This window comes from Trichosurus vulpecula, chromosome 1, assembly GCF_011100635.1.
Source record: "Trichosurus vulpecula isolate mTriVul1 chromosome 1, mTriVul1.pri, whole genome shotgun sequence".
Taxonomy (NCBI): domain Eukaryota; kingdom Metazoa; phylum Chordata; class Mammalia; order Diprotodontia; family Phalangeridae; genus Trichosurus; species Trichosurus vulpecula.
In genome coordinates this window covers 185,512,622-185,528,124 of record NC_050573.1, presented here as the reverse complement: position 1 = coordinate 185,528,124, position 15,503 = coordinate 185,512,622, and the positions used below count along the sequence as shown (strand labels likewise).

General features: G+C 39.5%; 1 protein-coding gene across 2 annotated transcripts in view; it reads right to left on the bottom strand.

Moving 5' to 3' along the window:
• CAP2 (cyclase associated actin cytoskeleton regulatory protein 2) overlaps positions 1-15,120 on the bottom strand; it is a 162,082-nt gene extending 146,962 nt beyond the window's left edge. Inside the window, exon 1 of one of the 2 annotated variants that reach the window (XM_036740974.1) lies at positions 15,047-15,120. The gene's annotated coding sequence lies outside the window, so the exon portion shown is untranslated. Of the gene's footprint in view, positions 1-14,583; positions 14,752-15,046 lie in introns of those variants that run through there. The other variant, XM_036740973.1, reaches the window with a different exon arrangement.
• Positions 15,121-15,503: the final 383 nt, after the last annotated feature.

The following is a 15,503-nucleotide window of genomic DNA, read 5'->3' as shown; positions in this document are numbered from 1 at the left end:
GCTTGTCAACACATTTTTGGCCATTAATTTCTGTTGATAAATGCATTTGAAGGTAATACATATCTTTTCTTTTTTTCATATTTGAGATTGTTCCTCCCTGGTAAATCTGAACTAGTGAGGAATTACTACAAAATTCACTTAGAAATGTTAGTCAATTCTATTTTCATTATAAAAAACTAGTATCTGTTTTGTACATATAGCATAATCTCTCTTTTTGCCTCATTTCAAAAGATTTTTAATGTTGCTTCATCCAATCAGAAAAAGGGAAGAATATACATTTTCATAAATGCAGTTCTTTAAAAGGAATAGCAAGTCACACATAATAGATTTGCTGTTTCACATACAATCATCTTTTTAAAAAATTACACTGTTATAAAAATGATTTTTATTCCATAAATTAAATAAAAATTTAAAAAAACGCAGTTCTTGGGTTCCTGTTCTTTCAAATCAAAAGGCCAGGACTGATAAAGTATGTCAGAAATGAAACATGTAGTTTCTATGGCCAAGTTAATGACTGAGGCCCTATAAGAGGGATCAGTTTTCTCCATACTATCCTAATGTACGTATTGGTTTCATATTGTTTTATTATAGTTAATTTTCCAGCTAGACTCTAAACTCCACAAGGACAGGGACTGTCTCCTATCTAAACTTGTATCTCTCTTTGCACCAATCACAATGTATTAGGCACATACTATGGGTGTTTAATGTTTCTTAAATGAATGGCTGCTTGTTCATATTAGGTCATCAAACCTTTCAGAAGGAGGAGGCCAAATTGCTGACCTTTGCTTTCCAGATCAGCTATTAGACATGAGGATAAGGCATTATCTAGATTAGGTAAAGGCATTCCACTAATTAGAAATTTACTTAGGCTCAGGAGTCCCTCTTTTAAAATATAAATATTCTCTGGAACAATTAAGTTCATTATTAATAACTTACTACGAACTTCCAACAGTATTGGTTGCCATTATTGGGTACGGGAATAGTGGAAAGATTAGTTTACAGGATGATAGTAAGCAGTCCCAGCTCTGCCACTTGGTAACACTGTAAGCTTGGGAAAGTCACCTCAGTTTTGAATCTGTAAAATAGGGATAAAAATAGTTATCCTACTTATTTCAAAGGGTAGTTCTGAGAATAACAAATGAAATAATGTACTTTAAGTGATATAAAATGTCAGATATTACCACTTTAATTAGAGAACTCAGTTTAATACTTGGTTAAAACAGCCTCATTGTGAAAATGTGACTTTTGACAGGGCTATATTCTCTTTAAGGGCAGCTAGGTTGCTCAATGGATAGAGTGCCCAGCCTGGAGTCAAGAAGACTCATCTTCCTGAGTTCAAATCTGGCCTCAGACACTAACTAGCTGTGTGACCCTGGGCAAGTCACTTAACCCTGTTTGCCTCATCTGTAAAATGAGCTGGAGATGGCAAACTACTCCAGTGTCTTTTGCCCAGAAAACCCCAAATGGATTCATGAAGAATTGGAAATGACTGAAACATACAATATTTTCTTAAGTTATTCTCTTTTCTGTCTTGTATATTTCATCTCCCCTTATCATTTGGTTCCTTCTTAGTTGCTTACAAACACTCACAGATCTTCTCATCCAGAAAGAACCCTCACTTGACCCTGACTTTCCTTTAAACTATAATCCTATATTTCTCCTTTTCACTGCCAAATTCCTAGAAAAACTCAAAAACATTCATTGCCTCCATCTCCTCATCTCCTACTCATCCCTTGAAATCTGGATTCAGGCTTTATCACTAAAGTGAAATTGTTCTCTCTGAGGTTACCAACCATTACTTAACTGCTAAATCTAGCGGTCTTTTCTCAGTCTTCTTTCATCCTACTTGATTTTTTAGAATAACATTTTTGGTCACCCTTCCCCTTCTCTATCACCTAGCTCCTATCTTCTATTGCCTCTTCCCCTCCCTTGGCTTCTGTGACACAGTTTTCTTCATTGTCCCTTCCTCTGTCTATCCATGCTTTTTCAGTATTGATCACCACCTGTCTCCTGCCCCTTAAGTGTAAATGCACTCCAAGACTCTATTCCGGCTCTTTCATTTCTCTTGGGTGAATTCATCGGCTACCCTAGGTTCAATTATCATCACTATATAGATGACCTCCATCCAGCCCTAATCTATCTCCTGATCTCCAGTTCTCCATTGCTAACTTCCTGTTGGGCACCTGTGTCTCAATGTCTCATCAGTATTTGAAACTAAAATGTAACTCATTATTTCTTCCCCACACCAAACCCCAGGCTTCCTCCAAACTCAGGTTTGTAACTACAATCATCTTCGAATCTTCCATTAAATTCAACCATCATACTCATCAGTTGTCAAGTGTTAACAACTTTTACAACATCTCAGCACCCATCCTTTACTATACAGTCTCAAGATTCTATCCTGGTATAGACCCCTATCACCTCTTGCCTACACTTTTGCAATAGTCTTCGACTTCCAGTCTCCCCTCTTCTTAATCCATTTTCCATTCAGCTGCCAAAATAACTTTCCTGAGCACAGATCTGGTCATACAATTTCCCTGTTTTAAAATCCTTACTGGCTCACCATTTCCCCTAGAAGAAAATACAAACTCTTCACCCTAACATTTAAAGTTCCAATCTAATTGGTCATATAGCTATTTCCCCAATGTGTCATTCAACCACCTATCTCTGTACTCTTGGCCAATCTATCCTAAATGCTTGAATTATCCTTTCTCCTCACACCTCTGAAAATCATTTGCTTCCTTTAAGACTTGGCTTACGTGCTATTTCCTATGCAAAGTTTTTCTTGAATTTCCAGACATGAATTCTTGCTGCCTTTTCAAAATGTTAAGTAATTATTTAACATATATCACTGTGCCCTCTCTCCCAACACAATAAATTAATTCGGTAAGCATTTGTTAAGAACCGACTTTATTCAAAGCCCTGTGATGTAAGCTGATCAACAGGACCATTTTTTTGGTCTGGGTTTTTTGTTCTTACATCTAGCTTCAGGATAGTATTTATTAATTACCTACTATGTTCCAGGTACTGTGCTAAATACCTTGCAAATATTATCTTATTTGATCTTCACAATAACCCTAGGTGCTATTTTTATCTCCATCTTACAGCTGAGGATGCTGAGGCTGACAGAGATTAAATGACTTGCCTAGGGTCATATATCTAGTAAGTATCTGAGCCTAGATTAGAACTCAAGGCTTCCTGATTCCAGAGGCAGGTCTCTATCCACTGTGCAAATAATATGAAGGGGGCTGAAAAAGTTAAGGTAGGAGGGTACTAGACAGCCACCTACCTTGTAATCTTACTTATGGTTTAGCAAGACCTGCTGATATGCCACCATATATCATCTTGCCTCCATGTATGATGTATAGGTGTTCATATAATAAAAGAATGCTATGCTTCTAAGAACGTATTGTAATATGGTATCACTCCCCCTGTAACATACATTTTCTGAGGTGGATCTCCCATTGAAACTCTGAAAGACCCCAAGGCTTCATAGAGCATGCAATAGTGTGGCAACACAGGATTGGGGAATTTCCTCTATTCCAGGCCACAGGATTAGAAATGTACATTATTTGTAGGACATGAAATATATCAAAATGTTTATGGGATTCTATTAACAAGGCATTGAATGTCTGCATGTCCAAGCCTTTCAGCAATGTCTTATGTGACAGTCTCAAAGTGAAATGATACACTGAATCTTATAAATAGGCAAAAACTTCTTTTCTTGATAAAGAAGGAAGAAAGGAAGCAAGGAGTGGAAAGCAAGCCAACCACCTGAGCTGATATTTTGAGGCTTCTCATGCTCACAGACCTTCAGGGATTTCATTTTTATTTCCTTTTTGAAAGATCCAACCCAACAGAGGCAATGATTTTGTTAATCTGCACACCTGTATAACCACGCAGGCCAAAAACACATCTGGGGAAGTTTTCAATTTTTCTGAGTGTAGCTGAAGAGAAACAGGACCTGATTTTAGAAAACTGTGAACTTCACAAGGAACTTTGCCAAAGGGTGCAGAATACTTACTATGCCACCCTAACCCCTAAAGAAAACAGGAAAGAATCTGGGATCAGTAATTTATATCTGTAGCAAAAGTTCCCTCTCTCAAACAAAAGAGGCTCCTGTCTCTGCTCTCCTACCCATGGGCACAAGCTCCCAGACAACATTCCCAGCACTTAGTGGGGAAGGTGTATCCTGTTATTGCTAGCATTCCCTGGGACTTAAAACATCCTCTTGCAGTCTAACTCTCTCTTTTCTCCCCTATCAGAGCACTGGATGGCTTCCTCTGGTCCTACTTAACTCTTTCTCTCCCTTGGTCTTAATTCACCTAGGTGCTTGGGATCCAGAGCCTGACCTCTATTTCCTCTTCTGATCTCTGTGCTATTGCCTCTAATTTTTCCCCTCCTCCCCATCTTGTTCCCATTTTGCCACCTTTGGATATCATTTGTAACCCAAAGCTCATGGTCTTAAAGCCTTTAGTCCTCTGGAACTCCTGGGGAAGAGGACAAAGGGTATGAGATAGATAGCAGCTGGGAGTGCTGTCCAAGGGGACTTTAAGTCAGCCCACAGAACTTCCTTTATCTGGGGGGGGGGGGGGGGGGAAAGAGGGATGAGATCATTGGGAAGTCCAGGCTAGAACCTACTTATGTCTTTTAATGTACTGTAATGAAATGAAACTGTATCAGTTCAAACTGTTGAAAATGATGCTGACATGAGAATGCTAGTAAAATGAGAAGAGAAAAACAAAAAAAAATTGCTTTGGTTATATACAAATAATATTAATTAAAGTAATATATGAGCTATTTATTCTATATCTAATTACTATCAAGTAGGGCAATAATAATTATGAATATCATTAAATAGATTATCTCTACTTCTTAAAATTTTGGTTATAACATTAATCTTTATGTATAATTTAATCTATCTGTGACTTAATTCATGCGGAAATTCCCATATACTCATTTTGATTGAGTCTAGTTCATGCTCTCCCAATATGCCAGAGGTTTCCTCTCAGTTTTTTTCTTACATTTAATGGGCACCATTGCATCTCTCAGGTGGTCCATTTTTTATCCATCACTGCCCTACATGATTAGGCCCATCCTTTTTTCGGATCATATACTTCTTTTGTGATAATCTATATGACAATTTTCTCGTAAATCACCTCTGGAAATATGTTCCACCTACTTGTGCCCACCATACATCCCCCTAGTCACCTACAGCTTAGGTGAATTTTGATTCTTTGGAGACTGTGGTATTCATTCCCTTCCCACTTATTTATTTATTTATTCATCTATTCATTTATTTGTTTATCTATTTATTTATTTGATATTTTTAGTTTTCAGCATTGATTTTTGCAAGATTTTGAATTACAAATTTTTCCCATTTCTGCCCTCCCCCCACTCCAAGATGGCATATATTCTGATTGCCCCGTTCCCCAGTCAGCCCTCCCTTCTGTCACCCCACTGCCCCCCATCCCCTTTACCCTTACTTTCTTGTAGGGCAAGATAGAGTTCTATGCCCCATTGCCTGTATATCTTATTTCCTAGTTGCATGCAAAAGCTTTTTTTTTGAATACCTGCTTTCAAAACTTTGAGTTCCAAATTCTCTCCCCTCTTCCCTCCCCACCAACCCTCCCTAAGAAAGCAAGCAATTCAACATAGGCCATATGTGTATCATTATGTAAAACCCTTCCACAATACTCGTGTACCAATTCTAGAACTGCAGAACCCACAAAACAGCAGAGGGAAGCAGGGCTCCAGCCCAGGACAGCCTGGATGGTCTCTGGGTGAGGTAAAATACTGCAAGTAGCCAAAAAGAGTTTGAGTATTGTGGAAACAGAATCAGAATAACCCAAGATCTAGCAGCTTCTACATTAAGAGATCGAACGGCTTGGAATATGATATTCCGGAGGTCAATGGAGCTAGAATTAAAACCTAGAATCACCTACCCAGCAAAACTGAGTATCATGCTCCAAGGCAAAATATGGATTTTCAATAAAATAGAGGACTTTCAAGCTTTCTCAGTGAGAAGACGGGAACTGAACAGAAAATTTGACTTTCAAACACAAGAATCAAGAGAAGCATTAAAAGGTAATCAAGAAAAAGAACAAGAAAACGAAATTGCAAGGGAGTTACTAAAGTTGAACTGTTTTGTTGACATTCCTACATGGAAAGATGATGTGTATGATTCATGAGACCTCAGTATTAGGGTAGCCGAAGGGAATATGCATACATATATATATATATATGAATATGATTATGTATATATATACACATATATATATGTGTGAATGTGTATGTATATATTTATGTATGTGTATACATATATAAAGAGAGAGAGAGCAGACACGGTGAGTTGAAGATGAAGGGAAGATATCTAAAAGAAATAAAATCAAATTAAGGGATGAGAGAGGAATATATTGAGAGAGGGAGATAGGGAGAGATAGAATGGGGTGGATTATCTCGCATAAAGGTGGCAAGAGGAAGCAGTTCTGCGGGAGGAGGGGAGAGGGCAGGTGAGGAGGGAATGAGTGAATCTTGCTCTCATCAAATTTGGCCTGAGGAGGGAATACCATACATACTCAATTGGGTATCTTACCCCACAGGAAAGAAGAGGGAAGAAGATAAAAAAGGGGGGGAATGATGGAGGGGAGGGCAGATGGGGGTGGAGGTAATCAAAAACAAACACTTTTGAAAGGGGACAGGGTCAAGGGAGAAAATTCAATAAAGGGGGATGGGCTGGGAAGGAGCAAAATATAGTTAGTCTTTCATAACATGAGTATTGTGGAAGGGTTATACATAATGATACACATGTGGCCTATGTTGAATTACTTGACTTCTTAGGGAGGGTGGGTGGGAAGGGAAGAGGGGAGAGAATTTGGAACTCAAAGTTTTAAAAACAGATGTTCAAAAACAACAAAAAAAAGTTTTTGCATGCAACTAGAAAATAAGATACACAGGCAATGGGGCATAGAAATTTATCTTGCCCTACAAGAAAGGAAGGGAAAAGGGGATGGGAGGGGAGTGGGGTGACAGAAGGAAGGGCTGACTGGAGAACAGGGCAACCGGAATATACGCCATCTTGGAGTGGCAGGGAGGGTAGAAATGAGGAGAAAATTTGTAATTCAAACTCTTGTGAAAATCAATGCTGAAAACTAAATATGTTAAATAAATAAATTTAAAATTAAAAAAAGGAAAAAAAAACAATACTCATGTTGTGAAAGACTAACTATATTTTGCTCCTTCCTATCCTATCCTTCTTTGTTTAGTTTTCTCCCTTGATCCTGTCCCTTTTCAAAAGTGTTTGTTTTTGATTTCCTCCTCCTCCTATCTGCCCTCCCTTCTATCATCCCCTCTTTTTATCTCCTTCCTCCTCCTTTCCTGTGGGGTAAGATACCCAATCAGGTCAAATCCGTTGATAGCATGATTCACTCATTCCCCCTCACCTGCCCCCTCTTCCCTTCCTACAGAACTGCTTTTTCTTGCCACTTTTATGCAAGATAATTTACCCCATTTTATCTCTCCCTTTCTCCCTCTCTCAATATATTCCTCTCCCATCCCTTAATTTGATTTTATTTTTTAAGGTATCATCCCTTCATATCCAACTCACCCTGTGCCCTCTGTCTCTCTCTATATATTCCCTTCAGCTACCCTAATTCTGAGGTCTCATGAATTATACATATCATCTTTCCATGTAGGAACGTAAACTAAACAGTCCAACTTTGGTAAGTCCCTTATGATTTCTCTTTCTTGTTTACCTTTTCATACTTCTCTTGATTCTTGTGTTTGAAAGTCAAATTTTCTATTCAGCTCTGGTCTTTTCACTGAGAAAGCTTGAAGGTCCTCTATTTTATTGAAAGTCAATATTTTGCCATGGAGCATGGGTAGGTAGAGACTGTGGTATTCTAATTTTTATAATCACATAGCATGTCTGGAAGAACATGTGTATTAAAGATGTCTCTGCTTCTCTTCCAGCACTGAATGATTTCCCGAATGTCATCTTTCATTCACGTATGCTCAACATTAATAGTGTGTTGCATGTATGGTATAATGGTTAACAGATATGATTATCCATTCACAACTTTAAAAAATTAAAGGAAGAATTGAATATAGACAGAGGAGCTGCAGGATCTATCCCTCTTTTGAGAATAACCAGGCTAGTCTTAACTAAGAAATCTAAATGCAAATGAGATTGATTTAGCAAACATATCAGAATTTATACATCCAAATGAGTGCTGTCAATGAAAGTGGTCACTTGGGAAGGCTCATTACAACAAAGTTATTATTGCTCAAAATGGTACTGGACTTCTTGAAGTATCATATTCACAGTCAATTTCCAAGTCCCATAAGAAAACTAGTTAAATAGTTTTTTAATAGTTTTTTTAATAGTTAAACATCACTTTCTATTTTTCAAAAAATTGTTATTCCATAGCTTCAGCTCTGTCTTAATAGTTGGTTGCAGTTACAGCCTTTCTTTTTGCCTTGCAAGCACAATCTTTGTTAACTAATGAAACATGGTTATCCACTCACAACTTTAAAAAATTAAAGGGGGGGGCAGCCAGATGAGGCAGTGAATAGAGCACCAGCCCTGGAGTCAGGAGGACCTGAATTCAAATCTAACCTCAGACACTTGATACTTATTAGCTGTGTGACCTTGGGCAAGTCACTTAACCACAATTGCCCTGCCTTCCCTCCTCCAAAAAAAAATTAAAGGGAACATGAATCTCATTCATGAGACTTGGTTCTAAGTAACTTTTTGCAATTTTGAAAAATAATGGTTTAGAGGGCTTAGATTCAGGAGGACTGGGTTCAAATATCATCTAATACCTTTACTATCTGTGTGACCACAGGCAGATCACTTAAATTCATTAAAACTCAGTTTCTTAATCTATAAAATTAGGATAATGACAGTTGTACAAATGTGAAAAAAGTCCTTTGTAAATCTTAAATCGCTATAAAAATGTGAGTTACTAGTCTTAAGAAAACTAAATCAATTCTCAAAGGACAAAGATTTTTCACTGCTGAAGATATTCAAAAGTCTCAGAAGGCAAAGTTGAGAGATTTCAAAAATGCTCTGGGCAATTAGCAGCTTTACTGAGTAGTCTTGCTATGTGAAGCTTGAAGACAACCCTCATCTGGATATACAAGAGAACTCAGTGTACTATAAAGTATGCTTGCAGGGCATAAAAAATAAAAAAAATTTAAAACCTTCTACATCATATATTTGGCCTCATTAAAACTAAGACTTGGTTACAATAAACATTAAATACCTAATTGGCGATGATTTCACTTGGATTCTTAACATTTAGAAGGATTGTTGTGGGATTATTTAGATAGCTCTATCTCTTTAAAGAGTAGTCTAAGAAAATTTAAATTTTTCCTACTGCATTCCCTTATTGCAGAGGTAAAAATCAGTCAATTGAAATAAGGGATGCTTTAAAATTGGGATGGTTCTTTTTCAAATTTCCTATTGTAACAGCTAAACCTTCAAAAGCCTCAAGAAAGACCTTAATTGTAGGCAGGCATTTTTAAAACGCTTTTCTTGTTCATTCTCTTTTCTTTCCTTCTCTTTAACTACCTCAGAAATATCAAAGGATGTCTTGCATGGGCAAAAAAGTCACTAAAAGGTAGCTGGGTCTGGAAGCCTGATATGGTAGCATCTTAATTGTCTGTCTATAAACCTGGGGCTTTAAGCAAAGCAGAACAAACAAACAAAAAAACCCATTCAGCCCTCTGATTGGTCAGTTCCTCCCAGACCCTCCATTTTAGTGAAACTACCCTAGCTAGTCACATCTTTATTCCAGGGTCAGCGTTCCAGTCCTCACTCTCCAGGACATCCTCTACCATGCCACCAACTGAGCAGCTTCTCTTTCCTCACCCCTTTCAGCTTTCTTTTATGTGTTATCTTCCACCATTTGAATTTAAGGGCAGGAACTGTCTTTTTGCCTAGCGTAGTGCTTGGTACTGAATAAGGACTTAATAATTCATGTTGACTTGACTTTGATTCCCTAAATTTGTTGCCCGGAGACCTGAGTTTGAATGATCCCTCAGGAACTTACTAGCTGTGTGATCCTAGGCAAGTCATTTCACCCCTGTCTGCTTCAGTTTCCTTACCGGTAAAATCCCAAGATTGCTGGGATGATAAAATGAGATGAATTTGTAAAATGCTTTGCAAATCTTAGAATGCTACATAAATGCTAGCTATTATTATTATCATCAGGAGCTTAAAAATTCTTTTGCAGAACTTTCAATGAGTAGGTCAAGGCAAATAATAGGCAAAATATATGGCACAGAGGAAAAAACATGACTTGGAGTAAAACGATCTAGATTTGAGTCCTGACTTTTTCACTCTGTGGAAGCTGCATGACTTCAGGTAAATCACAACATCTCTGAACCATATCTATTTCCTCATCTATACACTGTTGATAATAATACTTGTACTACCTTCCTACAAGGTTGCTACAAAGATCAGATGCAATAATGAATATATAAGATGCTTTGTTAACCTTAAAGTGCCATATAAATGTCAGCTATTATTATTTGTATATCTCTACACTTTACAAACCACTTAGACATATATGTTCTATAAAGACTATATACACTTATTCTGCTTGGCCCTAGGGACAGAATAAGGAACAGTAGATAGAAGGTGCAAAAATTCCAATTCAGGCTTATGTTAGATCTGAGTAGAAGAATGGGCTTCCTCGAGAGGTAGTGGAACCCCATCACTGGAGGTCTTTATGCAAAGTTTGGATGGCTGGTTATTGGATGTTCTAGGGGTAGGGGGAATCATTTGGATATGGGTGGAAAAAGATGGCCCCTGAGGTCCCTTCCAACTTGCACATTTTACTGTTCTGCGAGATCTCATTTGATCATTAGGGTTGATTGGATGTTATTTTCATCTCAAATGAGGAAACTTGTCCAGGGTCACATGGCTATTAAAAGGCACTGAATCCAAGCCCAGGTACACTGTTCTGCTAAGTACTGCTCTACTTTACAGAAATGACTATGCAATCAATGAAAAACCGGTATCAGCAGCTGTCAAATGAACTAAGATTTCCGATAAAAAATCCATCACAGGCAAAACATTCTTCATATTTTGGTAGTCTCTGATACTTTTAGTTATAGAGACTGATCACAAGGCTTTTCTTAATCATTTTCCACTGGTGAGAAAAATGTATGACTTCTTAGTGGGCTTACTAATGAAAAAGGTGAAACCAAGATGGAAGTCCAGTCCCATGGACACAGAAGGTCATCCCCAATAGGGCTCCTTCTTAGGAGCTAATTCCACAGTGTTCCTACCCCTTTAAGAACATGTTGAAATATATTGAATAAACTGTGAAAGTTTAAACCATCCCTGCCAGGGAAAGCACTGAAAGTAGAAGGCAAACTCCATATTCCATCCAAAAGAGCCAGTCAGAATACCTGCGATGTCTGATTGGGTATACAATAGGAACATTTTAGTTGTAGCTAAGTAATCACTTGTGAACATCATTTAATTAAACATTTTTTAAATGTTTTGCATTAATGGTTAGAGTTGTGCTCAAGTGTTTTTTAAACCAAGTTGTAAAGATCAAATGAAATATATTAGACCCTAGTGGGAATAAAGAAGAAGGGGTTATTAATGTCTATGCTACAAAGAAATAATGCTAAGAGCTAAATAATCCTATTCAAATCTGGCCTCAGACACTTATGAACTGTGTGACCCTGGGCAGTTACTTGACATCTGTTTGTCTCAGTTCCCTCATCTGCAAAATGGAGATAATAATAGCACCGACCTCCCAGGGTTGTTGTGAGGATCAAATGAGAACATATTTGCAAAATGCTTAGCACAGTGCCTGGCACATAGTAAGTGCTTTATAAATATTAGCTGTTATTATTTAAAATGAACATAACAAGATGACCACATCTGCATCTGACTCCCTTCTCATTACTAACCACCACAGCTACCACCTTTACTCAGCCTCTCATCATTTCTCACTTGTAGCATTTTATAATAGCCTCTTAATTGGTACTCCTGCTCCAAGCTTCTCCCTAATCCAACTATTCTCCACACAAGTACTAAAATTATTTTCCTTAACTATATATTTAGATACACACATATATGACCTACTCTACTCAATAAACTCCAGTGTCTCCTTACTACCTCCATGATAAATACAAATCCCTCCATTTGCCTTTTAAAGATCTCAACATAGTCCAACCTATCTTTCCAGCCTTATTATCTGCTGCTTCCTTTTCTGTACTCTCTGGTACAGCCGAACTGGCCTTCTCTCTGTGCCTTTGCAATGGCCGATATACCTGGAACACAATCTCACCTTGCCTCTGCCTCACAGAATTCTTTCTTCCTTCAAGAGACAGATTAAGCACCACCTTGCCCACCAAACCATTCCAGATTTCCCAAAATGCTAGTGCCTTCCCTCTCTAATATTTATTTATTTGCTATTTATTCTATAAGTAAATTATGTATATATTCTATACATGTTTATGGTTTTTCTCCTTACTAGTTGTACACTCCTCAAGGTCAGGTAATGTTTAACCTTTGTTCCTATGTCCCTAATGCCAGGCACGGAATAGGTATATAATAAATGCTTGTTGATTAATTCCTTAGAATGCAAATGGAATGGCCACCATAGGTCTTGAGTCTGATATCTTATTTTTGCTTTAATGGGGATGAATTAACTGAGAAACATGCCATAAATATTCAAATCAATAAGAAAGTACGACAGTTTGGTTTTGGCTATTAAAATTCTAATTAAAATCCATACGGCCTTAAACCAGCTTATACAACTTTTTAATATATTTAACTTAATGGCCCAGGTATACTTGACTGAGGTACTGGGAGAATCCTACTTTTAAAACTTAATGGTCCAATCCAACGGTCAGTAATATTTGACAATAATGCTACCATATACCCCTAATGATTTCACTCTGGTCAGTGAATTGAACACAGTCAATCAAAGCCAGGTCACTTTCCTCTGATTTCTCACAGCAAATTTTCCTTTCCTTCTGCTCTTTTAAAACTATCAATACGAAACGACGAAGTCTATTTAAGTGGGTTGGTTTGGTTTCAGAGTGGGTGGGGGATTATCCTTTCTTGATATTACTTTAAAAGGATGGAAGAGATCTACAAGTCAACTGCACATCCCCATCCCTACTAGGATCTAACAACCAAAAGAACATACATCTTCCAAGTAGATTCTTAACATGAACCAAGATGGGATTAAAAAGAAAAGAATTATAAATTAGCCTTCTCCCCCAACTTGAAGACCTTTATATAACCACAAAAGACAGGGTGATTTGTTTCATTCATATAGGGAAATGACAAACAATTCTGGTCAACTACTGATTCATAATCCCTATAATTATACCACCAAATACACTCCATTTTGTGGAGGTAACAGGGCTCATTTCTCTTTGGAGGTTTGGTTCTAATGATAGTTCACGTTTTAAAACAATTTATTGGTGATATTTATCTATTAATACTAGTGTCTGTACGTAGCTACTATGACATCCAATAAGAAGAAAGGGCCACATAAGGCAGTGCCTATGGTATAAGAGGTTGCTCCATTAACATCAGCATCTCTGTATCAAGAACACCCAGTGATCCAGGGGTGTGCTGTTGTTTCGTATCCTTCAATGTGGCATCCTTCAATGCCACAAACGCTCTCCCTTCTTCAATTTTTGTAAAGTGAGTCATCTCAAGTCCTGTTTGGATGATAAGCCAACCCCGGGGTCTTATCCCCTCTCTCAGAAGGTGCGTGCTGTTACTCTTCTGGCCCTCAGATTTATTCAGAGGATTTTGTCTTTTCTTATCAAACTCCAAGCACTGCATGTGAGAACCCCCGTAAAGTTAAAAGTTAAAAGATAAGCCAAGAAAGCCAGTAGGCCCCAAAACGCAACGCATCTCTTACCCCAGCCCCTAGGTGCTCTCCGCCTCCTGCCCTTCAAGAACTCGCCTAGCGCGAGTGCGTGTGCGTGCGTGTGTGTGTTAGGGGTGGGCGGGAAGGGCACGGACATGCGGGGAAGCAAAGAGGAGGTGACCCAGATAAGAAAGCCGACGTTATGGGATGTACCCCAGGGCGCCCACTTCCTCGCCACCCTCCCCCGCCCCCGCCTCCACCAACCTAGCCCGCAAATCTATGCCCTGTGCGCATCATCGCTCGGACCCAAGGCTGACCTGACCACACAACCAACGCCCATTGTCCCCCCGCACCATCCTGCTCTATTTGTTCACCTTCTCTGCACCCCTCCTCCGAAAATGTCTTCTAACCACGAAGGGCCCCTCCGCACGCGAACACACACACATCCACGCGCACCCATACAATCGCACACATAAACACACGTGCACACACGCGTGCGCATACACAAGGCTCTAGTCCAGGCTGAGGTCCTTTTATTCACCTTACAACCCTCCCTCGCAGCCCCTTCCCCAACCCCACCCTTTCGAATGAACTTCCAAAGAGGGCGGTTCGCGGGCATTCCGGCCACCGCCCACGCTGCTACCCCTACCCCTATCTCCCTTCCCTTCCCTCTCCCCGTTCCCCATCCCCCTCCTTTTCCAAGCCTGGCTGGTGCTTAAATTACCTGTTTTGATGACCTGGAGTCTTTTCCTCTGCAATGAAAATGCGCGATCGGGTGCTCAATTCCCCCCTCCTCCTGTTTCCCTCCTCCCTCTTCCCCTCCTCCCGCTGGCCGCTCCTCCTCCAGCTCCTACTCCCTCCTCCCCGCCCCCTTCCCCCCCTAATAAGCGTCGGTGTCAGTCACTCAGCTCACAGCGAGAGTCGCCGCCAGCTTCCGGGAGCTCCAAATACAGACAAGTTGGAGAAAGGCAGGAGGAGGGAGGAGGAGGGACAGAGGGACAGAGAAAAGAGCCAAAGCTGGGGATGGGGGGTGGGGAGCGGGGCGTGAGGGTGGAGTGGATGGAAAGGAGGGAGGGGGATTGGAGTAGGATGGAGGGGGTACCCCAAAAGAAAACGAAACAAAGCCCAGACCATCAGCCTGCACTGCCAAGCGGTCTAGTCTATGCAAGGACAGTAATTCTACTTACTGCCTCAGTTGTGAATAGGCAATGTTGCAAAGATGTCCTTGGAAAGATTCAGAAGTCTCTCAGCTAAAGGTTAAGAGGCAAAGGAGGCGGAGCCACCAAAGATGGGTGGGGAGGAGGAGTCTGTCTTCGGCTTTGCTGTGGAGACAAGGGACAATAACAGTGTTTTCCCCCTATTTTGGAGAAGGCTGAATGTTCTTGGGAACGCTTTCTAGGTTTATTATTTCAGGCCTGCTTACTGAACGTCACTCAGGACACTTAGTCTTGCATGTACCTCTGCACAATCTGTACCCTATTCATTGCCTCTGCATCTTCACCATAAGGGATTCTTGGCTTCTTTATCCAACTCTCTCCAGATGTTCTGCTCTCTCTCCCATTGCCTTTTATTTACCTTTTTATCCATACTTCTGTGTATATTAGAATGTAGGCTCTTTAGGACCAGGGACTTTCATTTTTGTCT